Raw genomic sequence first — 25,916 nt, 5'->3', positions numbered from 1 at the left:
CCTCAATAAATACGTCCCCGCGTGGATCGGGAACCTTTTCCCCCGCATCTGTAATAGAGTGCTTATGTCTGAACAGGTGCAACGCATCCAGCGCGCGGTGTGCCGCGAGCAGACATCAGACTCTCAGCTCTCTCTCAAACAGGCCGAGGGGAGTTAAAATAGACGGCTGGATTCGCACACGCTCACCCCACTGCTCGTATTCTTTGGATGGGGAAAGGCTGGGAGCAAGGTGCGCAGACAAAAGACCTGGGAGCCAATGCACGCAATCTCCATTTATTTCTATAATATACTCTCACATCTACGCTGCTTCCAAAATAATTTGTACCCAGCCCTGCCTCCCGTCATACGTAAACTTATGATGTCACAGGAATTCTGTCGATTCTTATGACGACACATGAAAGTGGCTAAACAAGGTTTTGCGCCTGGATTTCACCCCCAAAGCTCCTCCAACAACATCAGCAGGGAACTATTATTGCACTTGGAGAAACTGGATCCAAGGGAAAAAAAGAAAAGTTAAGTGGTATTGCCATGGCTATGCTATGAATCATAGATTCACAGAGTCATAGAATCACGGAATGGTTGGGTTGGAAGGGACCTGGAAACCCATCTGGCTCCAATCCTGTGCTGTGGGCAGGGCTGCCCCCCCCAGCAGCTCAGGCTGACCAGGGCCCCATCCAACCTGGCCTTGAGCACCTCCAGGGATGTGGAAAATCAGCAGACAAACAAATGAGGATCCGAATCTCTTAATGGGCAATTGACCTCGAGTAACTCGCAGTCAACTCAAAGTTAAGCGTCCTGTCTGAAGCAGCTGTGTAGGCTCTCCCCGTTGTTGGTGGAGAGACAGGAACCTCCAAAAAGCCCTTCTGCCCAGCCCCCTTTGGCCCTAAATGAGGAGGGAGCCTATAGAACACCATGAGGTGAGGCAGCGAGCTGGAGGATGGCTAAAATTAAGTAAAACGAATCTGCTTTTGATCTAAAGCTCTATTACAACATCCGACTCCCCCAAATGCATTTTTATTATCACATTTATTATTAGGCAATATATGCCAAAATTGTAGTGACCGAAAAGGGATAAGCCTACTGACTAACAGAGACAGGTAAACTCCCTAGATTCGTGGAGCTGTACCCTGAGGCTGGCTGTATATTCATGATTCATGTGCAGGCTTTATAATATTAACCAGCCGGGTGACTGGTGAATTCGATTAGTTTTGTTCACTGTTAGCTGCTACACGTTTCTGTATTTCGCTTAGAAACAGCCCGTTTTCATATAGATATATAAATACAGCAAAACTTAGCCTCGCTATGTATTTGTTTCTCTGGAATCCATGACCATATTCACCTTATTGAAGGGTATGTAAGGTTAGGAAAGCAGAAAGTGCTCCAGGAGGCTTTATTTCTAATTGTGGGTCTCTATATAATTCGTTCTGGCTGTACATGTGCCAAACGACCAATGATCACTCACTGCCTCAGTATTTCCAACTGTAAAATGAACCCGACTGTAGTTCCGTGAGCAAATGGCACCATAAACATATGGAGTGCTTTGTTTTCTAATCTCAGAGTTGTATGATGGGCAATGCTATGGGATAAAGAAATAGATACTTTATCAAGAGTGGTCTGTATCAAAGCCAGTTGGTGAAAATCACAAGACACTGATATTCAGTTTAAATAATACGACAAGTCTCTGAATTCCTATTTTAGACTTACTCCAAAGTGAGGATGTTATTAGAATGTTTTAGTACTCCGGAGTTCTTACCATAAGCTGACATTCCCTCTTTGGTCCTACTCACTTTAGAGATTAAAATCTAAAGAGAGATCCCAAATTTACCAAGTTCTTATAAAATTCAGACTTTAGCCTTTCATATTTAACAGACATTCAGGTTAAAGTACATCTACTAATGTGGAACCACTTGTGTTTGAACAGTGCTCAGATTTGTCTTTGATTCAAACCTAAAACCTTGAATTTGGGAGGCATCTACATCCTTCCTTCCTGCAACTTACTAGAAATTCCATAAACATATCTAAGCAGGATCACAGGTTACATTTCCTCATAGTCTGAGGAACTCTGAACCTCCGTAAGAACCCCAGAACTGAGTTTGATATGGAGACTCTTAGAACCAGACCAAAACTGAAGCCTGAAACAAACCCTTCTGAAGTTGTGTGGGTTTAGGTGCACATCAAACATCAAGATTGTTTGAAAGCAAGTACGAAGCATATTCCAGCATAAGCTAGTTTTGGCCCTCATTGAGAAATAAGTGCAGTTAGTGTTAAGTTTTATATTATCTAAAATATCTATGTGATCTCAGTGATAAACCCCTCAAGTTGTGATCTGCACAACTGGTTCCTCGCCCGTGTGCCTGTCTGAATCAATAGAAACCATCCACGGTCTGATTTTCTGTTGCTTTATAAACCATTTAGTCCACCTAAGCAATCAAGAGTGGAGCATGTGAACAGAGATTCCCGATGCAAGAATGTCTGTGCAATTATTTGCCCATTTGTTTGATTCAAAGGGCCAGATTTGGAGAGAGCCTGCTCACCATCACCTCGTTTCCATGACTCCTCTCAAGTATATGAGCAGGTTAGTGCCAGTGCACTTGGTTCACCTTCAGGAAGAGGAAAGAGTAAGTAGCCAGCCTGCATCACAGCACATGGAGTGTGCTCAAGAACATGCCTGTCATACTACATGGACAGCAGAGGTCAGGTTGTGCTCTCATCATACCTCAGGCCACCTGAAGCACTGGTCTACCTGAAAGATAACACTCTTCTTTCTCTGTAAGCTTGTCTTCTCAGCTCAGAGCCCTAAGAACATGCTGATCTTCAAGAGCAAGTGGGAAACAGGGAAAGTTATACTGTCCCCCAGACCTGATACGGCTGTGCAAGTCTTTGTTACACATGACAAGATTCTGTATGACAGACTGAGAGGGAAGGAATGTGCTTCAGTGCCAAATAACATGCTCTGTAGTGCCCTGTTCTCTCTTTTTTATGTTCCCAGGCTCACCAGCTTGGTGAGTTCAGACAGATCTTGTACGCAACCACAACTAGAAAAGGCGTCGTATAACCACACCTGAGGCTGTGATCTGCTTCATTTGAAAGAATTCGGCCTTTCAGCAGCTTCATTAAACGCTGGTTTTCAAGTTCTACAGACATTTAAGCAAGCCTGACTCAATGAACTTGTTAGGTATCCTGCTCATCCTTGTGATGGGCTAACGCACTATTTTTGATGTATTTTGCATATCTACCCTGTCACAGTTTCATCGCCACCTCCAGGGACTCTGCTTTACTAGAATACCAAGAACTGTTCTTATAAACCTGCTTGTTGCTTCCAGCTGATCCAGAAAGAGTAGATCAGAATCACAGTTTGAGGTTCTTGATTATCTTACAGATATTATAGACAGTATAGATAGGTTGTTTGACTGATCCTAGGTGAAAACTTCTAACTCCACGTATTGCAACAACCTAAATGGCTCTGAGGCTTAAAGTAAGGATACCATAGTGGTGTTAAAAATTCCAGGCAAATTTCTGTTGCAGCTCTTTACCAGATAGTATGGACAAGACCTTGAAACACTCATACCAACATATCTGAACTTGATTGCCTCCATGTAGTCCCCTTCAGAACGCATTCAGATCCTCCAGAATCCCCAGCTATACACACGATCACGTTGCCAGTCCAGCAGGAATGGTGATTTAGTTTTCTCTATTCATGTTCTGCCGGTGTCCTTACAACTTTGTTCAAATGTAACGAGAAAGATGCCAATTAAAAAAGCACAAGAGCCCTGCGGCTTGGCAGGCTGATTCAAATTAGGTACCTGTATGAAGTGATTAAAATAGGTTTTCTAAATCTGAAGATAACAGGAGGACAGCGTGTTTGATTTACATCAGCAGGGGTCAACAAAAATGTAGAAGAACCATGCGGATGCTCTTTACCCCTGCACATTTACTGGTGAAGACGCTGAAGACAGAAGGAGAGGAATACTGCGCTCTCCTGGAGTTTTTCAATACTCAAAGAATCTCAACTGTTTCCCCAGCTCAGCAGTCATTCCTTACTGCCAGAACTCCAAATAAGCAATATTTTCCTTTAATTTAGCAGCTTTGATCCATGATTCTGCAGTCCTTTTGCACATACCTATTAACAAATCAAACCTCACAATTCCCTTTGGTAAAAAGCTACTGCTATTCTCATTTCCCAGACAGTAAAAACTAAATGGAAAGAGTTAACCATTCTGCTGAAAACCAGAGTGAGACTGGGATGGCAGACTTTCCTGGTCAGTTCAGGCTATGTTGCCTTTATAGATCAGGCTCTCAGACAGCCCAATTGATTGGCAAGGCTGGGGCACGTTTGCTGAACAAGAACTGGCTTTTCTATTGTTTTTGTTTTGTTTTGTTTTGTTTTGTTTTGTTTGCAATCCAGGAATGTGGTGAATAATAGATCAGATGCAAAGCTGATACGTCTCCAACTATTTCAATGGCTTTGTGGAAATCTGCCTCCAAGTCACGCTGTACCATAAATGCCCACTTTCTTTTATGATGACACTATCAGCATGTTGGCAAAGGAACAGTGACTGTGCCTTTATAGCACTTAGGCCACCTTGCACAAAAGCTGCAAAATGATGTTTAGCCTGCACAGTCATCCCACGTCAGATACAACAGTACTGCATTACTCCAGTACTGCGTGAGGTAAATATAGCTGCTACATCAGTGAGCTGAGGCAGTGTAAGAAAGTCTGTCCAGACACACACAATTCCTTGTTTTTTGTACTACAGGGACTAAGAATCCTAATAAAACAGAGTCCAGAAGATCAATATCAGACCACAATGCCATTCTGCAATAAAAAGAACAAAAATACATCGCAGTCATCAGACTCTCACACAGTCTGTCTCCATCTCTCCACACAAGTTCGTGCACATATTCGAGATGTCACATGTGAACTTCGTATTTTGAACGTATGGATTATGTTGTAATTATTCAATATACAACAACCTGTAGCTAAGCATGCAGCCTCCGATCCATCTGTGTTTGCCCTCTCCATTTACAGCGTGCTGGGATATCACCTTTATTTGCATCAGCAGGCAATCTGTGACCAATTTAGCTGTTGAGCTCATGTGTAAGGCCTTCATCCAAGCCATGGAGTTACAATGGAATCGGATCCTGTTACATACCCTACTGCATTGTATGGTACACCCTCTGTTATATAACTATATGCTTTGCAAAGGTTATCTATAATTTAATTATAAAGTATTGTATTGCAACTCAGTATTCAAAGAACTAGAAATTTAAGGTTTCACTTCAGGAAATCCTTTAGAAGCTGATCAGCAAATGCTAAAAAGTAGTTTTATCATCAGAAGAACAGTATGGTGACAAACAAGTCAGGAAGCACATCCATCACTCTTTTCCACCACATAACTACGATGACCATCAAAGATTTCTATTTTTGTCCCAGAAATTCAGGGAGCATGAAGGAGGATACAATTGCTGGCATAATGATCGTAGATAGCTCTGATATGGACCACAGTGAAAATGCTGAAGCTGTAGGTTGCCAGCAGTTCATTTTTACCCTCTTTAAATAACCTGAAAAGAAATACTTCTGTGATTCTAGTGATTGTCATATCAGGTCAGGTGCATTGATTTTATTGTTGATTAAGATCTGATCTAGATGGAGAAAAAAAGTAAAAAGTGTTACCAGCTACATTTTGGAAGCAACTTTGACCATCTGAGTGAGTGAATTGGTGTATGCACACAAGCCTATGGGCGTGACTCCTTTCTACTTGGAAAATATTTAGCAATACTAAATGCCATTATTCACCTACTACTTCACCATGAAATCCCTTCATAGGATGTAGGATTACTTTCTTCAAATAGGGGCACAGTGTGAAAACTCCTATATGAGATCTTTCTCCATGTATACCAGGCAAGGGGAAATCAACGCATTTGCCAAACAGACCAGAACTCAAAGTTACTGAAAAGTCATGACTCTCGGGGCCATGTGGTTGGTATGACCCTTGTAAGCAGCTCAACACAAAATTAACCCTAGGGCTCAAATTCAGATGGTCCAAATTTCTGCTAAGTCCCTATGCTTAGAGTTTCTGGACATATTCCCTTAAAATCTCATAGCCAAGTAACAGGAAATGTCAGACAAAGGAACTTGAGGGGTGTTAGGGCAACAGGTTGACCTGGACAGTGTACAGAAGAGCTTCATTCTCTTTCTTTTCTCTCTGGGCAAAGTAATACTGCAAGAGAGCAGGGGGGAAAAGAAAATGAGTAAAACATCAAGCAAAGATTTGTCCTTTTTAGTCTGAAAAACTCACTCTAAGGAAAAAAGAAAAAAAAGAAAAAACCTAAATGGTGACCTGGTGACCTCCACATCAAATGCAGGGGAAACACTAGTGAGGATGCAAACGTTATACTAGCACTAATAACATTAAAACTAAGCGTACAAATTTCCCTTTCACACAACTGATCCATCAGTAAATCACCTCAGCAGGGTTATTTTTGCATGCAAATGGGCAGGATTTCCTATTCCTAATCTTTTAGTCCAAGATATTCTTGAAGAATTGAAGAATTAAAAAAAACAAATAGATGTACTAGATGGAATAGGGAAAAGGAATGTCCCGGTCTGAATATTATTTTATATTACATAAGGTAAATTTGCTTAGAAAATCTAGGCAAGACTGGTTCCAATTACACCATCAATTTTGGCCTGAAGGAGAATATTTTGGGGTAATGTGAACACAGTTTGCTCAGCTGCTTTAAAGGATGTTTTTGGGGGTACATTTTTATTTTTAATATTAGTTGAAATTTATTTTGGAAGGAAAAAAAAAAAAATAGAAAGTGTTTATTATTTAAAGCCAGAAAAATTAAAAGCAAAATGTTGTATTAACTCAAAATTAAGCCACGGGTCTTATTTATGCAAGAACAGTGATAAGAGCCTTTCTTTCAAACAAATCTATCAAAAATTGGAAGATCTGGTGAGGTTAGTACTGATGTCACCCGGTAAACCTGACAGAAATAAGATTGAGTATTCTATAGATAAACAGCTCTTTTATTTTACCTGTATTTGAACAAAACAGTCTTTCATTACAGAACTAGAACACACTGAACAAGGTGACATAATATTTTCAAAATGACATAATGGAAATGAAGAGCACCGACTTCAGCGCTACTCTTCAGTCAGGTTTTGTGAAGAGCTTGAGTCAGATACTATTTTATGGTCAAATGGCTCCTTTCCTGTAACGTTCCTTGCAATTATTAGTAAGAACTGTAATATTTAGTACTGCTACCAGGATGGTCTATGATCATATAATGAGATCCCCATTGTAATATCTGTGCAATTGCGCATAATTAAGTTTGCCAGGGGAACTTTAATTTCCTGATTTTTTAGTAAATAAAAAATCATTGTTAATATTCCACTAATCAGTACTAACTAACATTTAATTTATTTTGTTTCAAAATCAGAGGTCACACTGTCAAAGCATTTGCTAGCACGTAACAAACTAAAAAATAATAATAATAGTAATAATAAATGAACAGAAGTTGGAATAAAGTTAACTCTGTATTAAGTGATATTTTGCTGTCCCCACTGTTCCTTTTGGTGAGTTGTCCAGAAGCCAACAAAAAATGAGTAAAAATCAGGATATAAACCTGGCTTTTAAAGAAACCCTTTTGTGGCCCTCAAATGAATCAACATTTGTTTTTACCATATCATGATAACATAGCAGATATCAGAATTATAAATATTGCTACACCTTAAAGCTTTCTGTTTCAGAAACAAAGGTATTACCACAACAGTGAAATGAAAGTGCCAGTCATGTTCAGTGGACCATTTGCGGTCCAAGCACCAGGCAAGAGAGAAACATCATGTCTGAATAAAAATCCAACAAAAATATCAAGCTATCCATCATCCACCCAATTGAATAAGAAAAGCTGAACTTCAGTCTGGAATTCCTGGGGATTCGTGTAGTAAAGCTGTAACACACCATAAAATTTCACTGGGGGCTACCAGATATGGGTTTATGGGATGGGCACACAGCTGGAAGTGTCTTGCCAATGGCTACCTGATGCAACACACCATCAGTATGAGAGCTGGATCTCGCTGCTCTGGCATCATATCCAGCTCGTGCACACATCTAGTGCTAGTAATCAATCAGTTAGAAAACTGCTCTGAGAAAGGTAGGGTTAGAATGCATGGAGCATCACTCTGTCAAGCTGCTATTTTGGTCTATTCAGGGCTTGAAGTTTTGAAGAGCAACAAAGTCTTCATAATAGGATTACGTCTTTTCTTGCTTATTTCTTGGAAAAAATGGTTAAAATAAAATAAATAAAATAAACGAATATTTTTACCATTTATATGTTTTTCAGTAGTCTTCAAACTCAACACAACTTCAAGCCTCCAAGACTTCATGTATTAAGAAGCTGGCTGCAAATAACCGAGTGTCAGCTCACATCTAGTGCAATCTTTAATTAGAAGCTCACAGCCAGGGAGGCTACGAGCTTTTTACCTCCTAAATTAAAGTTGTAATTTTGGAGCACAGGAAGTAAACCGCTAGGGAAAAAGCAATGGTCTTCCATGCTGCCATAAATCAGCTCAGTCAGATCTCTGCCTCAAAATATGAAGGACACAAATTTACATCATTTTCTGAAGAAGCTGAACCATAACAATGCTGGTGTGTTTTGGATGTTAGGTACTTAATGATGAGGGAAGTTCTTAGGGATCGCTTCAAAGGCTACTCCTCTGAGAACAGAAAAGTTATGTGAAAGGCAAATAAAATGACAAAGTTTACTTACAGACTTTCAGTACTATCCACCTGTCTCAAAGCTCAAGATTATCTGTTGTCATTCACTGCAAGAGATCCCTTTCGGGGGAGCAAGAATATTTGCTTCACAATAGCTCAAAGGTGCTCAAATTCTTTCCATTCATTTTAATGGAAAATAGATGTCCAAATTCCCAAAGACAGACCTTTTACCACTGGGCCCAAAGAAACTGATTACATGAAAATATATTCTCATCACAGGAGAAGATGGGGAAAAAAAATTCCAATTAACACTGATGGAATTGATCGAAGACTGAAAGCCATCAAGGAGCAGACAGGCAAAATGGGGAATAAAGTCAGGGAAAAGTGCATAGAGTTACCTCATTCCCCTCAAGGAGTGTAAAAAAAACACACAAAAAAACCCCAAAAAACCTCCATACCTGAGTAAAAGATGATAGTTTCAATTTGTTTTCTAGCAGCTGACTGCAGGGTAGATTAAGAGTAGGATGCATGTTGAAAATTGTAGCAAATACAGACTCTAAAAGTTGGGAATAAAATATTGTAACTTGATTTAGTCCAATGTGATCATACGTTGTCAGGAGCACTTCCACATTTTAGGAGCAGGCATGAGCACCCTTAACTTCATGGTTTTGTGTTTCTACTGTCCTCATAGGGGAGGTGCTCCAGCCCCGTGATCACCTTTGTGGCCCTCCTCTGGTCTTGCTCCAGTGGCTTCATGTCTTTCCTGTGTTGGGGTCCCCAGAGCTGGACGCAGTACTCCATGTGGGGTCTTACGGGAGCAGCGCGGAGGGGCAGAGTCGCCTCCTCGACTCGCTGGTCACACTTCTCTTGATGAAACCTGGGATATATTTGGCCTTCCAGGCCGCAAGCGTACACTGCCACCTCGTGCTGAGTCTTTCATCAGCTGACATCCCCAAATCCTTCATCTCAGGGCTGCTCCTCTCCCAGCCCAGGTGCAGGACCCTGCACTTGGCCTTGCTGAACTCCATGAGGTTGGCATGGGCCCACCTGTCAAGCTTGTCTAGTCCCTCTGGATAGCATCCCTTCCCTCTAGTGTGTCAACTGCAGCGCTCAGTTTGGTGTTGTCTGCAAACCTGCTGAGGGTGCACTCAATCCCACTCTCCATGTTGCCTACAAAGATGTTAAACAACACTGATTCCAGCATCAATCCCTGAGAAACCCTGCTCGTCACCGCTTTCCGCTTGGACACTGAGCTGCTGACTGCAACTCTCTGAGTGTGAGGTTGTGGAGTCTCCCTCTGTGAAGATATTCAAGCCTCGGCTGGACACCTACCTGTGTGACCTACTGTAGGGATCCTGCTTTAACAAGGGGTTGGAGTAGATGATCTCTTGAGGTCCCTTCCAACCCACGCAGTTCTGTGATTCTGCACTTCTGGGTCTAAAATCATGCAGAGAGGGTAACATTGGCACTTTGCAGCCACCAGAGTTTGAAAAAACAGAAACAAAACAAAACAAACAAACAAAAAAATCCAGCACCACCAACAATAAGCTATAGAGAACTACTGAATATGCCAATGGCAAATATGGACAAAAGCAGCAAAACCAGTATTTAAACTGGTAAATGAGAATATCTTTTCGGCAGCTGAAAGCATCCAAGGAACACCAGCTTCTAGAGAGATGCTCCCTACACCTTCTCAACTTTAAACACCAAAATAAAACTCACACAGGCATGATTGATGAGATAGAATCCCAACAGGCAAATCCACAGATGGTTTAAAGAGCAGAAACACATCTGACCCAAGATAACAGGTCTGCATCTAATTTTTCAATAGCACAAACCGTAAAGGAGCACTGAGAATACAGACAACACAGTGACAGCAGAACACTCCTCAAGCACTACACAATGGTCCCAAAGGAAATGTTATTACATTTTGCTGCTGCTGCTTATATCGAGTTTGGCCAAGAGCCTATGAGTCATGATACCTATATGTACAATGTCAGGCACAGGAACAATCTGGCCGCATTTTTCTATTAGCGCTGTCTATTTAGGATCTGTCACTTAGAAATGCTGCCATGAAAACAAAACAGAATAGAATTGTGATACCTGAAACACTAGGGTCTAATTTCAATCTGAAAATTAAAAAAAAAATTAAACATTCTAAAACTTAATAGGGGGGTGACAAGAGTACAATGACCCTCGTCAAAGACAGAAAAAAGCATATACTTCTGCCTACCTACTTACATGGGGAAACACAATGCTATCAGGGGCTGATGAGAGAGATGCTGCTAGTTGATGGAATCATTTGTCATCAGATGCTAAAAAGAAAGTAGTAAATGGGTCAGGTTTTGAACATGATCTCAAGATATTTTTAGGATCTAAAAGCTGCCATTAAGTCATCAGAGTATTCTGTAACAAGGTTCCAAGGAAAGCCAGCTACCTCACCCAGATTTTCACTGCTAACTATTAAATATAGAGAGCTGGTTTCTTGTTCTACTAATATTAAAAATATTAATGCAGTTATATCTTAATATTGTAGATAGCCGTGTTAAAAACTGGAACTTAATCCCAACACACATAAGAAAATTCATTTATTTGACTTCTCTTAAAGTTGCAGAAAGCAACAGGAAATAAGCAAGTTCATGTACAAAAGTGATACAAAACCTGGCATAATTCTTAAGCAGATACTCTAGCCATTGTCAAAAACTGTTAAAGAAGTTGAGATGAATTCACATCCATCTCAAAAAGTGCAATTTGTTTCTGCCGACTCTTCAAAGTGAGATGTTCCTCTAAGTGAAACTACTGAAGCAGAACTCTGATGAGTTTGATGATCCTGAAAGTGAGATGTTTTTAGTGCTGTCATTATCATACAAAGCCGCAATGACGATTCAAATTGGTGTTCCAAACCTCCTGGATGCTCTTCAACATTAGACACCTTTGTGCCTTGAAGACCCAAAAATGAGCTTACTAGTTGATTATTCTATAAAGAAAAGCTCTACTTAGCAAGACAGATGCAATCTTCTTTATTTTTTCTTAATGATATTGCCTTCAAAGGAACACAAAAGGAGCAATTGATAGCAATGATTGAAACATTTATTTTAGAGAATTGTAAATTCAACTGTCCACTATAAGGATCACCAAGTGAAGAAATGGAGGCAGAAGACAAGAAAAACTAACAGCACTGAACTGTGCAGGAGAAATAGAAGAACATGATAAGTGACATCTTGATGGCCGCTAGCATGCAGATGATGAAATGTGTGCTTGTGTGCTGCTCTTTATTCTATATATTCTGTATATATAGAATGTATATAATGAAAACCACAGCATCAGTACAATATTAGTGAAGATACTATCCAAGAACAAAAATGAAATACCTGAGCACAATGTCTTTACTTCTTAGACAACAAGAAACAAAGTTAAAACAAGGATATTTAAACCAATATCTTCTGTTTCTGCTACGTGGCTGCTCAGTGCTGTACTTCAACAAAAAAAAGTAATAAAATTAGCAAGCAAACCTTCCCAAAATTGTACCATAGAGCCTATGGATAATCACCAGCAGTCCAGCTAACATGAGTGGAAAAGGCAGATGAATGTTCCCAGTGACGCTCGGTGCTGCTCTCAGGAACACACGCCTCTACATCTGCATCAACAAGTAGGCTGAAATTTGCACTGAGAACAAGAAGGACTTTGATCCAAAATAAATAAATAAATAAATAAAATAGCACAGATTTTACACAGGGAGAAACTTTACAGAGAGGTACTGAATTTACAAAAGCAGTTGAAGGAGGTTTCAGAGGGACCTGACATATTACAGGCTGATGACACTACCGTTACATCCTCGGCGGAGACACCGTTTGATCTAATTAACAACAAAGAACTAGAACCACTGAAGAACAAAATTAAAAAATTATTCAAAGACACTTGGAAGCTTTCCATTTCCCAGCCATCAGGACCGAGTCCAAACACAGACAGATGGGATTAAGCCCAGAATAGGATGTATAGGTTGGGACGAAAATGGAGCATATTCCAAATAGTTCAGATTTTTTCAGATTAAAAACTGAAGATCCATCTTTTTGCCCTAAATCTACAGTTAGAAAACAGATTTGATTGAACAGAATTAATTTAATCATGTAGGTGGGAAGATACAGATGTTATGTTAGGACAGACGAGATGGTTGACTTAGAAATGCTGGATTTTAGAACAGATGCATTGCTGTCCAGCCAACTCAGCATCACTTTTTACACATTTTCAATTTATGCATATCACTGTGATTGAAGCTGTGTAACAGCATAGGTGCTAAAATCAAAGAATCTGGTGTAGTGCACTGATATGCTGAGCTAGTTATAAACCTGACAGACCTAACATTTTCAAACTACGAAGACCAAGAGAATGTTCTTAAGCTTTAATTACAGAACCACTCCCTTTATATTTCACATAACATGCTTTTTTTGTTTGTGTTTAAGGAATAAATATGCCCACAAATAAATCACATCGCATGTGCAGTGTTTCAGTGAATAAAATACCACATTTGAGCGTTTTCTTCAAGAGGCGTTTGCAGAAATGGCTGAAAAAGTCCCGCTGAGGACAAAAATCGTCTCTGACACGTTGGCTGCTGTTTCCACATACAAATTTTCTCTCCACACCCAATAGAGAACACATACCTCAGCTGAACAATTGCGAGCATATGTTAGCTATGCCAGTATCCTGTGGAAAGTAACAAAGGACTTTATTTTTAACAGAGAGAAGTGAATAACTAAGAAAGTTCGTACTTCGCAATTTCGAGTCAGATTTGGGATTTCTGTATTTCCCTCTTTGGGAAGTTGTATGATTACCAATCTTATAATTAAGAAAGTAAAAGTTAATGAGGAAACATGTTAACATCAGATGATTTGTGTGCCTATTAACATTACAAGTGTATTGGGAAAAAAAAAAAAAAAAAGAAAAAAAGAAGAAGAAAAAAAAAAGAGGGGGAAAAGGAAAAACCCATTGTGTAATCCCGTTCTGATGAAATGCTGGACAATTTTGAGACTGATAAAATGAGTCACTGCCAACTGACTCAGCATGACAACAGGAGTTCATTGTTGCATTGGGCTGAAGGAAGCAAGCAGCCAGTTGGTTTAAACTGGATTCCTTCTTTCACTAAAATATGTTATTTCCACCATCTACCTTTCTCTTTCCCATATCTTCCATCAGCCCCTCTAGTGCCTCCACTACACACCACGTTTATGTGGTGCTACTCAGCTAGCACCACATTACAGCAAACATTAAGCCCCCGGATGCAGCATGTTATAAAATTAACTTAAAAGGCTGGAATACAACTCAATTTTTAAGTCCCAGTATATTTATATTTCACATATGGTTTTAGCTAGGCTAGTCACAGGGGGGACTATAAAGCATCTCAACATGTGAATTTACTCTTGTAAACTCCACTATGTCCTTAGCTGCACTCCCTGTCCTCAGGCACGGGGATGTCGTACCACAAGCACTAATCCTGCTATACGTGCTGTCTGTTCCATCCACATCTCTGCTCCCTGCCTGTAGGTCTGGCAGCAGCAGGGTTGCTGAATTCAGCTCAGAAATGGGAATTCCCATTTCTCTCAGTAGTCTTCTGCAGATTGCCTTCTGTCACTTGCTGCAGCTTCACAAAACAAGGACAGCTCAGCAACATCAATGGGTTGCCCAAGCCTGGGCAACAACTGCATAAAATATACTACTCCCATCCTTGAGCTCTCTGAGGACTGAAGCCATATGGAAGTTTTGCTGGATAAGGGGCATTTATACTGTTAGCACACAAGAGTGACCAAGAGGAAGGTTCACCTGTTGCATAACACTGTATAGTACGCTGTGATGTTACAAAACCTGCTTTGTGGCCTTTTCCTTTGATACACTCAAATCTCAGTTTCGTCATTCAATATTTTCTGCTTTTTCCCTAAAGGTGCTTCTGAAGCTTGCCAGAAAGACAAAAATCCCATTTTTCCATAGGAGATTATAAGAATCTGAAAAATGTACCGATACCAACTGCAGTTTATAAGAAAATCCTGTAAATAAAGTTGATTTATTTTTCAGAAGAAACAAGCACTGAGGAAAGCCCATTCTTCTTTGGGCAGCTAAAACATCCTCATCCAAAGCATAATTTTGGCTAAAGCAACTGCGCCACATCAGAAATCACCATGCCGGGATAAAGGAATCCCTCACAATAGAAAGACAACAAATCGGAGTTATATTTGTGATAATTTGCCAGATGATTTTGACTAAGTCAGTCTGCATCTCTGAATCTGAGTGCAAAAGGCTACTGGTGCCTCCCTATTTCAGAAGGGTGTCTTAAAGCTTAATTAATTGATGTTCATAAAGAACTCACATTCTCAGATGAGAGGCATCAGAGAACACCAAAGTATTATTAATCTCAGGTGCCAAAAAATTATCCCCTCTCTTGCATGAAACAGCTCTGAAATATTTGTAATTTGTATGGCAGCAATATCCTCAGTTCAACTTGCAAACGATGAGAGTTATTCAAATAAAATAAATGTCTGGTCATCAGAGTAAACAAAGACATCGTTTCACGAGGCCAATCTAAATTGTAGAGATAATCAATATGAGGATAGCAGTGCCCACAATGAAACCTGTATTAATTATGAAAAGAGTTTATGAAAGAAATTAATCATTATTATGGAGTTCGCTGTAGGAATTTAATAGCATGAGCCAATTCTACATGACTCTTATGATGCTTGAGGTCAAATATGCTGAGTTTGAAATAAACTTTAATCTGCTCTGAACTAACTTTGTATAAAAAAAGAAAGCTTCTCATAAATTCCACAGTGCTGCCCAAAATAACAAATGTGCTCTACCCCGTAAGTGCGTGTGGTCTGATATGCCATCTTGAAAATAGATTCAAATGTCCCACACCCCTCCTCTTCTCTTCTTTTTTAAATTGGTGCTATAGAAAAATTATATAGAGAGACTACAAGAGAAAATTAAATATGGGAGATAACCAAGATATTTTTGAAATTATTTTGTATTTTGTTTGAAGTAACCATCCTTCCAAAATAAGCACAGTTATGTTTATGGAAATAAAGAAACAAATTATAATAATTTTAGGTAGCGTACCGCAGTCAAATAAATACTCTTTTCTAATCAAACAAACTAGGAGGAAACTTAACTCATAGTAATCAAAACAAAAACTCAGGAGACTTTTTGTTCCAAAATCAGAGTCGTTCTTGAGAGCTAAAGATTAATATCCATTGGGCAACCTGAGTATTAATCAATTAATGCTTTTTGTTAGATCCTAAGATCTCTGGGGAGAGGATATGACTGGAATTGTTGAAAATGCTCAGTGTTGGCTTAATTCCATCTCCAGTCAAGTCAAGTCCCCGTTGTCTTCAAAGGGAGAAGCGCTAGACTGATGCTGAGAGCTTTTGAAAATCCTGTCCTTTGTTATTTATTTGCTTTTGTGAAGTACTTCATAAAACAAATAAAAGCAGGAAGGCATAAGCAATGAGCCTGTTCCATCATACCTTTCAGGTCCACAAATGGCCCGTGGTCCACGGTCAGAAGTGGATAGAGAATTCTAGCAGGGGTATTTTGGGGGGTACTTTTGAGTATCTTTGTGATGGGAGGAAAGGTGAATTATGATGCAGCCAGGTCAGAAAGGCTCGCTAACCCCAACAGGGGCACAGGGGTGCACAGCAGAAACCATACTTTGCTCTTGTTCTCATAAAAATGGGACAGTCCATTTTGGAGACTACTAATAACAAACATGAAGGTTACAATACCGTCAGCAGCAGTTAGGTGTGCAAAAGGGAGAATGATCCCTTAAAATACTACAAGAACAGTCAAATTAAAATAGTCCAAAGGAGCTCAGTGGGAATATTTCTCTTAGCTTCCTTTGTTGGTGCTGTAGGGTTTCTCTGTAGTTGTACAACTCTGCTCACTCACTCTTGGCAACTGCAGACTTCCTTACATCTGATCTCATCACACACAGATGGCTCCTGCTTGTAAAATATTATTTGGGGACGTGTTGGAGTGGCCTGAACATGGGTCACTCCAGCAGCGTAATCTGACTCTTTAACAGTTTCCCTGGACGGGGATAACCTTGAGTTCTACCATTGTTTTCCAAACTGTAAAACAAGTAGAGCATCTACCTCCACATGAAGCAATGAGAACGTGTGAGCTAATATACATACAACTCCCTTAAAAAAATAGAGAAGTGTTATTGCTGTTCAGGGAGAGTAAGATAGGGTCATGTGGGCTTCAGTTTTATTCTCTTCTCTGAAACAAACACCAACACAGATATAAATAGTGCCTGCAGAAAAGCAAGGGGCAAACTTCTGCTTTCTTGCTTTCTTACTTTTTTTTAAAGTACCTTTCTCATGTAAAGTCTGCTAAGAAGTGTTTGGAATAGTTTAGTAATTAAAAACTTCTTCAGTTCTAATAATGTTAACATTTACCAAAGTAGATTTTTTTTTTTGGTGGTGTCATAAATTCACTGTATTTACCCACCAGTTCTGGTTTTCATAATAAGACTGTGGTTTTTATTTTGATCATGGGTTAGTTTACTGCCACAGCACATCATTTTCCTTTTCTTTCAGAGGTTCTGAGGAAAAGTAATTCTTTACAGACACTGTTCAGATGGTATTTTTCAATTAAAAACATTTAAAACAGAAAAGAGGGGTTGTCTGGTGGAGGCTTGAAGATCAGAGTTCAGTGCTTGGCTCTACAATGGACTCCCTGGGGAAATTTTCAAAGGCACAAATGGCAGGTTGGCACATCACTCCCATACTTGCTTTAGTGGGAGTTAGTTGCCTCTGAAAACTCCTCTTTCCTTTCCCTGGATTATCCTGATCAAGTCTTGAAACCTTTCTGTGCCTTAGTCTGCAATTACTTGGTGCAAATTGTATTTTGTTCCTCTCAACTTTTGCTCAACTTGCCCGTTTAACTGTAAGCTTCCCAATACAGCAATTCTCTTTTATAGTATGTAAAACACCTGCAACAGTGATAGAGCCCTAATCTCGTCCGGGACTCCTAGTTCTATTACAGTGCAAACACACAAAGAGTGTTAATACTAACCTGGGAATCTGGATGGTAAAAATTAAAATAGTTTTCTCAAAGCTCAGGTTTTTGTGTTTTCTACAAGTACCACATTGGTAAAAATCACCAGATGAACAAGCAAAGATATTGACATCCACAGAGCAGGTGCAGGACATGCAAATGTGTCTCACCTGGCACCACGAACATGGTCCATTGGCTGAACTGTGGCATGTATTTGTGCCACAAGAGTACATGTGCTGAGCCACCGTGGTATCAAAACCAGTTCTGACTCACGTGTCCTGCGGATCAAGACTGGGCAGCACAATTTGTAATTTCAACCTGCAAAAGTAAAAATCTCAAAAATCCAACATGTGCAACCATTTAAAAGACAAGAATGACAATATAGTGAATAAATGTGCATGATGAGTAAATTCAAGGCAAAAAAAGATCCAAAAAATAGAGTGCTCCACAGAATAATGTAAATAAAAAGGAGGATTGTTTTATCAGCTCTACTGAACTTAAGTGCAACGTGACTATGAGTAAAGATGAAAAATAATTAGCATCCCAAGTGTACTCCTTAATTACCTACCATCCTCCTAGGAAGTACCAAATGCAACAAACGTCATGAGGACAGGGCTTAGTATGCTCTAGAACACAGCCGCTGACTGATGACGTCTTTTAGACACTACTAGCAGTTAAACTGGGCTTTGTACCGTAGTCCCACTGTATGAATAATTCTCTAAACCATTCATTCACATCTACAACCAAGGCCATAACCAAGAATCTCAGTTTTGTGGGCAAGTTTTTTCCCTCAAGTTAACCCCACTAAAGTCAGCAGCATGGCAGAAGGAATTATTTCAATATAATGCAAGCATAATATGCATAAGACTTACATGTACCTTTATGTGCTAAGCACATCCTCTTTCTTTGGCCATTATTCAGTTTGTATTGTCCATGCACTCAGCCCAGTATGTGATACAAGACAGAATTCCTACAGTAGATGTAAATAATTCAAGAAAATTTGCAACTCCTCAGGGAGATTTACTCACAGATCACCTGTTCACAGAGCTTAAAGAGATGTCAGGAAAGTTCCAAGGTTATCACAGACCAGCGATAGAAGACAGCAAACCAGAACATCGGTATTATTTCTGCACAGAACTGAAACTTGTTTTGATTTATTTGTTGATTTACTTATTTTATAAATTAACAAACTTCAAAGGGATTGGTTTAAATTTGCCAGAGAATGTTGTCAGATTGCTTCATGAACCGATGCTGCTGCAGTTGGATCCAGAAAGAATGACGCACCTCAGTCTGACATGGCTCTGATGATAACAGATAAGTAAACCACAGGATTGGCAAATAAAGGAGTCAAAACAAAATCATATATTAAAAACCAAAAGAGAAAAAAGAGAGAGAAAAAAAAAAAAGAAAAAGAAGTCTGCTAAAGCAAGTTACACCAACAGAAATTGCAGTGTAATGAGCAATAGAAACCCGTATAACCCCCTTTCCTACTACTGATGGGATGTCTGTGTTTCACATGACGTCACTGCAAATGGATTCTGCACAGAGGGAGAAAGATACAAGCACACAGACCTTCAGCAACAGCAGCCCACACAGAATACCACCACTTGCCAGTTGGGAAGCCTTAACTTATTGGCTGTGTGCCTCTATTTCTATTCTACTGGTCTGTTTTAACCACATCAGTCACACCTTGAGAAAGGTTTACAGCCATGGGTGACAGAACTCCAGCCTGCCCCGTTTGTGACAGTCTTTCTATTTTGCTTCCAAGGGCAAAGTATACTGAGGACACTATGTGTCCAAAGGCCAACAGGCCGTCACATTCTTTACACAGTGTACCACATAGATCTAGGACACAGAAATGGTTATTTAAGACCTTAAAGGGGACATTTATGCCCAGTACATTTCCAAAATAAGGATGGCAAGTTGCTGAAATGACTTATTTAAAACTTTTTCTCAAGTACAGAGTGATAGAATTGGAGTAAAATTGTCTAGAAGGGGTTGGAAACACTTTCTCATGAAGCCTTAAACATCACTTCTAGTGACATTAGCTTGAGCTACATGTCCCATCGGAGAGCAAGTGTCAGCAAAGTAAATGCATTAGTTAAAGCTTAATAGTAGTTTGGTGTTCAATATCCTGAAATATTTAATATGTTTTTTTCCCAAAGTAAACTGTTATTCAGTTTTAATGAAGACATTAACCTGCTTGATTTGTAAGCTCCTGTGGGAAGTCAGTCTAAAACGCTGTCACAAGAGGCAGGCAGAAGTAACAAGAGCTATGACAGGAAATCAAGCACATTTTAAATGTTAAAAAAGCAGCCAGAAAATGAGTCTCAATATGCTCTTGTTTTCCTTTAGTTTTGTTTATTTTTTTGGTAATATGATTTCTGCCCTTTAAAAGATGCCAATTAAGGCTGGTTATAACGTAGTCTGCACGTAACTGTGGGTATTGAGAGCTACGTGAGTTTTCACCAGCTAGTTTGTAAACAGGGAGTGGTGGAGCACAGACGCAAAGAAAAAAACAAGCAAGTTTGGGTCAGCATCTGAACTTCTAAAGGCTTCTCAGTTTCCAGCTTTGCAGAACAACAGCTTTAAACTGGAACCCACTGCTACATTTCAGTCACAGTTTGAGTGTTCTGGACTGACTGAGGATACGGTCTGCATTTCCTTAGAACAGCCGGCCCTGAGCGTTGCCAGCTTGAAATGATAGTGATATAACAAGATGAGCAAAAACGTTGAGACCCCAAGCAATTAAGGTGGGTGTGTACTTTCCTGAAATGCATCTTGGTGGTTTGACAAGGGAGACGAGCTGGCTGCTTCGTTTCACAGGAGCTGCGTTTAGTTCATGCTGTCAAGCGTAGATTCTGACACTTAACAGTATTAATATTGCTATTTCTATTGATATAATTAGCACTTCTATAAATAATAGCTAAAGCTGCCATAGCTAAGTATATGACTGCAATCAGCACCATCAGGCCCTTCTCCGTCGCACACCCTCCAGGAGACAGAAGCTGATTGCTCTCAACAAGACAGCAGCCTCCGCCGCGGCTGTTGATTCTTGTGGCCCACCTCGCGGCAGCCTCAACCACGCACAAAACTCTCCCGAACAACCGTTTGGGATGTGTGAGACTAAAGTTTCTCCCTAGTCTTGCACCTGCCAATGTCTCAATGCTATAAATAGGGGCTCTTCTTTTCAGCCACATGATACAAAAACCTCGCGTCGAGTTCAGCGGCTGTTATTCACGTACTACAATGGGGGAGAAGTCCTATGAGTGTTTTGGAGAGAAGCCGGACCCACAAAAAGTACTATGTATAAGTAGAACGATCCAGATTTCTGATTGCAGTTTGTCATTGAAAAAGAAATGCAAACTTTGAAGTTCCTAAGCTTTCGCCCTCTGTTACACCAGAGGTTGGTGAGGGATTAAGTCGTTTGTGTAACCAGCATTGGGTGTGAGACAAGCGAGCTTTTAAATCCTGCTGCTGCTTCCAGTAACACCACTTTGTAGCTGTGACGCTGGAAAACTTAAAATGGTGAGGAGGATATTGCAGCTCCAAAGAAGCTTTGAACTCCTGCACAGCGAAGACAGCTCACTCTGTATGAGGCCAAAGCACTCAGCACTATGTCCTGCAGCAATATCAGTGCCAAAATCATTCCTGTATAATTCCACTGATGTCACTTCAGTTATTTCAAAGAGGAAATTCATGTCTAAGCCACGTTCTGTTTTCTGATGCAAACCCAGAATAACAACGCTGAAGTTTATGAAGTTACTAACACTGGCATTTACTGTCAAACCAAATAGCCAACAGAATAATTGGCACCTAGTATCCCAAATTATTACTTGTGATATTATATATAACCATAACAACATCATTTCAGAGTTCTCTGAGTGTATACCTTCACAACTATTTGCGGTGACAGCGCATGAATATTATTCCTGTTACACAGATGGGAAACAAAGAGCAATTTTCCCTAAAGCCAAATATGCTATTTGTGGCAGAGCAGAGAGCTCCGGGGTCCCACGTCTTAAGCCAGAAACCAAAATCAGTAACAAAGTACTCAGTCTCCAGTATTTTTCTTCCATGAAAATATAAGAAGCAACAATTGAGTTCAATTCCATATTTCACTTAAAGAAAAAAAAGGAAAATTTGAGGGAATGATTTTTTATTCCAATAAACAGCAAAAAATCAAACTCAGAACTTTCCTTCATGGTAACATTTGATTACAGATGTTTACATGTTCTTATTTCTTGGACCACCTTTTGCAAGTATCTGTAACAATCATAGCGGCATCTGGTATTCGGTGCTGTCGATAGCAACAGAACAACCTACATCCTGAACTCATTGTGGAGAGTTCTACTCAGGCCACAAGGTGTGAGACTTCACAAAGCAACTCCGAGCTTCCAAATTCACCCTCCGGTTGTGAAATCCTGTCAACAACAGCAATTCTTTTTTGCTTCACGATCACGCAATGATTCCTCGCAGTATTTGCTGCTCATCAAAATTAAAGAAATTGATTTTGTTTTGTTTGTGTTGCTCTGAAATCAAAGACCAAGGGTCAGCAAGACTATGGAAGGGTAAACACCCAAAGTGTACTAAAAGCTGCCAGTTTGAGGCACTGTATTGTTTATGTTTTGTTCTTAATACCGTAATGGCTCACACAGACTTTCTGCAATAGCCTGATGCTTCAGACAGGCTGCTAAGTTCACTTGGGCTACTGTACATACAATGACATATGAATATTGCTTATTTAACATCAATATGGTACTTTAAACAAATAAAACAATTATTTTTCTCCGTAGCGTATTCCATATTAGTAATTCCGGTTGCTCTGGAATCTTAATGAGTTCAGCGTCCTGAGTTCTGCCCTCACTTGGCTACTGGACAGTCTTTTCCTTCGCAGTATGTGTGTAATCACTTAGGAACAGTTTGTAAATCTAAAATCCCACCTCACTCGAAGGGATTTACAGCCTCACATGACAAAGTATAGCGAACAATATCGAGGTCCTGTGAAAAATAAGCAAAAAAGAACACATTTATTTTCTAATACTGAGATGGAAATCGTAAGTCTTAAGGGCCACCTGGAATCTGACCAAAGTTACCCAGTGAGGATCAAATCCTATTTGTCTTAGTCAGGCAGCCCTGCTGAAATCAAATCAGCCTACAGCACAGCTCAGAGTACTGGGGGGCTATGGTTTAACCTCTGAGGCATGTCATAAATCCCGCACCATAAAATAGGTGCTACGGATTAATTTCTAATCCCAAATTATAACCTCCTGTCGAAGAACTGAAAACCCAATTCTCCTCAAAGACTGAAAAAACAAGGGTAGAACTATGCCGAGATCTTTTAACACTTCACTATTAAAATACCGAGCAAAAACTGTTTCAGGATACCAAAATTAATGCAGTGACAATTAAACCAGACTGTTACAAGAAACTGAACAAATCGTACACAATGACACAGCATCTCTTTAAAAAAAAATAAAGATTAAAATATATATATTACAAATTGCCTGCACATGTAGTCACTAATTTACCCGATAAATTAATTCCACAAGTGGCTCCCCCGGTCATCAGTTTGAATTATCAAGTTTCTGCTGTATTTCCAAAACAACGCCAGGCATGCATGTGCGTAGGAGGGATGGGACAATGAAGCCAATAGGTGCAGCTGTGGCCTGGGAGGCAGAGGGCCTGTAACAGCACTGTCACTTTGCTCTTTGACACAGTCATTTCGCTGCTGTTTAACTCAGGGTCTTTCTAGAATATAATATTTGAGCCATTAAGTCACCCCTTTAAACATTTGGACGGCGAAGATGAGCCCTCGTGTGCTTTATGAAGTCTTCTTTTCCACTCGCAAAGAGAAACAAAGGGAGGGAATCTGGATTTGTTTCCTCTGTATCTTCCCCATGTGTAAATCAGAAGGAGAGAAAAAAAAAAAGTCAAGCTTGACAAAGCATATTTATGCAAGTACAGCTGGAAGACTGCCTCTGCAAATTCAGAATACTGGATGAACTGGCAGGTTCTATGTACATATGGTACAACTGCTGCAAAGGATCTGCTCTGCTCTCTAGTTTAGGTGAAGTGCTGGAAACTCCCTGATTTTTAAGCAAGGGAATCAGGAACCCATTCCTAACACTACGATGTAGCAGAATCATCCACGAAACCGAGGGCCAGAAGGATTCTTTGTGTGTGAACACAAGCTCAGTTCTCCTTAAAAGCCATAACCTGTTGTATTTAAGACTTGCATACCTTTAACAAGCGACTACTCACAGAATCTACACACCATCAAAAACTCTTCCTCAGCTAGAAATGAGGAACTTTTATTTTTTTCCTTAAAAAAAAAAAAAAACCAAAAAAACCACCTACAGATTAAATGATGAGATTTCAAATAATGCTAAAATCTTCTGTAATGTTCTTCCTGCATTACAAATGGACTATTAAATCAGTGAAGTGCCAATCAAATGCTTTTGTACTTTGAAAGAAAGGTTTAAATAACAAAAGCAGTTTTTTCGGGGCCTCTCTCTCTCCCTCGGTAGTCAGTGTCACCTATGCGCTAATTACAACATATTTACTCTCTTTTCTAGTAAGATCGCAATTGAATAGATTTTTCAGAGCATGATTTTTAACAAGAGTTGCAATCACAGTCTCGTGGATTCTGGCTCTCATTAATCCAGCTCGTGGAAGAAGAAGAAAAAAAAAAACCACAACGTTGAGCAGTAAACTTTAAGATATATGACAAGATCGAATAATACCAGCTCCGGATTCAGCTCCCGGCTTTAAAATCAACTCCCTGCACGACCTCGGGTGAACCATTAATTAAACCAGGGCCAATTCCTCTGTGGACTAAACACAATGGAGCCAGGCAGTTCGTAGGAGCCAAAAGATTTGGCCTCAAGTTTCCAGAAGTTTTGATTTGATTGGCCAAATACTGGGATTTTAATCCCATGAAATAAATAAAACACGCTGTGTCGTGTTTCAGGATACAGAGTAAAGCTCTCATATCCTTTGTGGAATAAAGACTGTAAGCAGTGCCTTTATAGGAGTGGAAGGGGAGGTCGGGGCCAGGCGCTTGTCAGCGTTGTTTTACTGTTTTTACTGAGTTTTACTCACACTTCCATCCCAAGTACCGTCCGCTGGAGGGGCTACCATCAGCCTGAAGTACCCATACACCCTAACAGTGACTCACAGAATCACAGAATGACCCGGGTTGGAAGGGAACCTCAAGGATCATGTAGTTCCAACCCCCTGCCTGGCAGGGCCACCAAACATACACCTTGTTAGCATCCAGGGCCCCGTCCAACCTGGTCTTGAACACCTCCAAGGACGGGACTCGGGCTGAGTTGAAGCAACCCTAAGAGCTCACAGCTCTCACTTCAACACAACCGAAGCGAGAAATAAAAGACTCAGCAAAATACGAAGCCGGGAGATACACAAACATCCCGGGCACGGGTCGAGGAACGAGCCGCCCCGTTGCTCTCCTCACAGCCCAGAACCCCACAGCCGCCTCTGGGTGCGGCCCCCACCCCCGGTAGGCGGACGCAGTCCCGGTTCCGCCCCTAACCCCCCGCTGACCCCGGCAGCGCGGTACCTCTCTCATCTCCTCCCTGCCCCTAACGCGCCGCCTCGCCACTTTCACAGGCGGCCGCCGCGCCAGTCTCCTCATTGGCTCCCGGCCCTCCCGTTGCCCTGCTCCTATTGGCTCCAAGCCCCGACTCATGGCTGAGTCACGCCCCCTCCGCACGACTCACGGCGAATTTCCTATAGGCGAAGCGGCGCTCGCCGGCCCCGCTATGCGGCATTTCTATTGGGGCTCGCAGCTGTCAGTCAAAGATGGTCACTCCGCCTTCTCTCGCCCAGCTCTTCGATTGGTTAAATAGAGACGTCACTCTCTCCCGACAGCCGGCTGCCTATTGGCTACAGCAAACGGCTCCGCCCCCTTTAGCAGGTTAGGTTGTGCTTCCCCCCCCTTCTACGCATTTCTATTTCCCGCTTTATTTATTTATTTCCCTCATCAACTTAAATGACCCCGGAGGGGCGGGGAACAAGCGGGGCCTTCGCTCTCCTCAGCCAATAGGTGAGCACAGAGCTAGTCAGGCCGCACTCTCACCCCCCGTCGTACCACAGCGGCCCGTGCCAGCGGGGGTTATGGTTCCCTAT

The 25,916-nt window shown here is 40.7% G+C and overlaps 1 long non-coding RNA gene across 2 annotated transcripts; it reads right to left on the bottom strand.

Annotated features, from left to right (window-relative positions):
* Positions 1-18,685: 18,685 nt before the first annotated feature.
* LOC107320265 lies at positions 18,686-25,445 on the bottom strand. Of its 2 annotated transcripts, none has more exons than XR_001558207.2 (3): positions 25,348-25,445; positions 23,297-23,658; positions 18,686-22,766 (listed from the first exon to the last, which is right to left on the bottom strand). It is a non-coding gene; the product is annotated as an uncharacterized LOC107320265 (long non-coding RNA). The 2 variants fall into 2 exon arrangements; XR_001558206.2 differs by lacking the exon at positions 25,348-25,445 and adding an exon at positions 25,061-25,170.
* Between the last annotated feature and the right edge of the window lie 471 nt (positions 25,446-25,916).

The sequence above is a fragment of the Coturnix japonica genome, chromosome 1, assembly GCF_001577835.2.
Source record: "Coturnix japonica isolate 7356 chromosome 1, Coturnix japonica 2.1, whole genome shotgun sequence".
Lineage (NCBI taxonomy): Eukaryota > Metazoa > Chordata > Aves > Galliformes > Phasianidae > Coturnix > Coturnix japonica.
This window is presented reverse-complemented; position numbering and strand designations above follow the sequence as displayed.